The following is a 2,918-nucleotide window of genomic DNA, read 5'->3' as shown; positions in this document are numbered from 1 at the left end:
TCTTACAAACGGTGCCTAAGGAAGCTCTTGAAACTTGCCTCCAGGGAAATTTTGTTTTAACTAAATGAACAGTGTTGCAGATCTATTCAGATGTTTAAAATAATGCTTAAATTCAAAGAATTTTGCGGCACAGGCCCCGCCCCTCCCCACGCTCCCGCGCACTCCTCGCCGCCGCCCCCCCCCCCCCAGCCCCGGCCCCTGGCCTGTGTGGATCATGCCCCCTGCGATGCCCCTTGCGGCCGGGAAACGGTAGCCGCGATGCCCCGCCGACCCCTGGGACTCTTGCCACCTCGCTGCAGTGCGCGGCTGGCAAGTGAGGAGTAAAGTGGGCGCCGCCTAGGACGGGGGAGTGGAGCTTCCTGCCCCAGGCAGCGGCCAGGCGGCTCCGCGGTTGATTATGGAAGATTCCCACAAGAGTAACACGACAGAGTCTACATCTCAGCCTGGTTCAACCGTTGCGGGGCCTCACGTTTCTCAGATAGTACATCAGGTGTCATCATTATCAGAAAGTGAGGAGTCTCAGGACTCATCTGACAGCATAGGCTCCTCACAGAAAGCTCACGGGATCCTGGCCCGGCGCCCATCCTACAGGAAAATTTTGAAAGACCTCTCTTCTGAAGATACACGGGGCAGAAAAGGGGAAGGAGAAAATCCCAGCATTTCTGCCATCACGTCTATGTCTGTTCCAGCCCCCATCTATCAGACGAGCAGCGGACAGTACATTGCCATTGCCCCAAACGGAGCCTTACAGTTGGCCAGTCCAAGCACGGATGGCGTGCAGGCACTGCAGACATTAACCATGACAAATTCAAGCAGTACTCAGCAGGGGACGATCCTCCAGTATGCACAGACCTCTGACGGACAGCAGATACTCGTCCCGATCAACCAGGTGGTTGTACAGACTGCATCAGGAGATATGCAGACCTACCAGATCCGTACCACACCGTCTGCCACGTTACTCCCACAGACAGTGGTGATGACTTCTCCTGTGACTCTTACATCTCAGACAACAAAGACAGATGACCCTCAACTAAGAAGAGAAATACAACTGATGAAAAACAGAGAAGCTGCCCGAGAGTGCCGCCGGAAGAAGAAGGAGTACGTGAAGTGCCTGAAGAACCGTGTTGCTGTTCTGGAAAATCAAAATAAAACTCTAATAGAGGAGCTAAAGACTTTGAAGGACCTTTATTCTCATAAAAGTGTTTGATTCTTTAAAGAGAAAGTATTTTTTGTGGACTTTAAAGCTTAAAAATTAGGTGGATTTCTTTTTAGTGGAGTTCTATAAATTCAAAGGTCAAAGAAGCTACTTTGTGTTAGGTTTTCACAAACAGACATGATGGAGGGAGAATGGAGATGACCTGCAGAAAGCTGCTGTCTCAATTGGAAGCTCCGAAAAGAGAGAGTGCTCAAGGAATGGACTTTCAGCAGTTTAAATAGAAATAATGGTCAGCAACGAAAATGGCAGGTGACGTTAGTGAAGCAGTCCGTTCCTGCTACGTCTGTATTTCTCTGTTCCCTAAAACTTGCCTTTGTGTGTGTGCGCGCGTGTGTATGTGTGTATGTGTGTGTGTGTGTGTGTGTGTGTGTGTGTGTGTGTGTGTGTGTGTGCGCGCGCGCGCGCGCGCGTGCCTCATTTCTGCCAATAAATTTACAAATGTAAAAGCATAAAGCGTTACTAAGTATGTAAATTATGTGGTCTGATTGTGTCGTAATGTCAGGTATGTTAAATGAGTTTTTAGCAGTTAGTTTGGTTGGACTCGATTGGTTTGGAGATCTCCTAAATGGCGTGGAGACGCATCAGCCTGTGGTGGAGGTGGTTTGTGACTTTGCTTTGTCAGAATGTCTGCAAGTTTGACAGTTTAATAGTTTGTTTTTTGCTTCCTCTGATAAGGGCAAGTACATAATAGATTGGTTTTGTTTTTTGTTTTTTGATTCTCTAATCCTGTGTGCAGTTGAAGATCATTCTCTTGCGCTTTAACAGAATGAAGTGTTTGCAAAGGCCCTCAAATGTTTTTAAATAACCTGAATATGCACACCAAAACTTTCCTGAGGGGTTTTATAATCATCTTACCTTAAGGTTTGTCAGGTTCTAAAACAGCTACTGAGGCAATCTTACGTTGAGACTATTGTGTAATGTAGCCCATGGTACCTTTATAAAAGAAGTGACTGCCGATATATTTTTATAGTGAATCTTTATAAATTCTAATGTTGAGTTTTTAATGATTATTTTAAATGTTTATATAGTTTGTTTAGCAAAAAAAATTGTATCTCAAAGTATCATTTTTATATTATGAGAAGAGTAAAGTTTTCAAATTAGCTGATAATTGAATTGTATGTTTTATATAAAGTTTTATCTAAAGTTTCATCTGTGGTCAGTACACCAGCATTTAACCTCTGTATTCTAATCTGTGTTCACTTGGAAACTGCAGAACTGTTGTGTGCCTACAGAGTATGTTTCACATTGTCTGTGAAATTTAAAAACATTTGATAAGATTAAAAAAAAAACAAAGAGTTTTGCTTCTAGTGAACTGGTAATCACTGGAAAATTTTGCCTCTAGGTATGGCTAAATATAGCTTTACATTATGTAAGAAAAATTTTTATTGTCTCTGCTTCTATACAAGAAGCTAAAAGTCTGAATCTTTCAGTGTATATTGTTTCCTAAGTGGAAAGAATTTTATTAACTAATGCTTCTCAAGGGAAGTTTACCTTGAATCCTTGCTCTCACCCAAAAGATTCAGAGACAATATCTTTTTATTACTTAGGGTTTTAGTTTACTACAAAAGGTTTTACAAAAAATAAAGAAAGCTTTTATAATTGTTTTCAATTTTATTCATTGGTAATTAAATATTAACTGTGCCCAAGACAAAGATGCCATGCACATACTACTGGAGTTGAAAAGTCATTTTCAATTTCACTC

At 42.3% G+C, this 2,918-nt stretch overlaps 1 pseudogene; it reads left to right on the top strand.

The window, feature by feature from the left end:
* Nucleotides 1–304: 304 nt before the first annotated feature.
* Atf1-ps lies at nucleotides 305–1,354 on the top strand (annotated as a pseudogene).
* The last annotated feature ends 1,564 nt before the right edge of the window (nucleotides 1,355–2,918 follow it).

The sequence above is a fragment of the Mus musculus genome, chromosome X (assembly GCF_000001635.26).
Source record: "Mus musculus strain C57BL/6J chromosome X, GRCm38.p6 C57BL/6J".
Taxonomy (NCBI): Eukaryota; Metazoa; Chordata; class Mammalia; order Rodentia; family Muridae; genus Mus; species Mus musculus.
The sequence above is the reverse complement of the archived record's forward strand: the minus strand, read 5'-3'. Positions and strand labels throughout refer to the sequence as shown.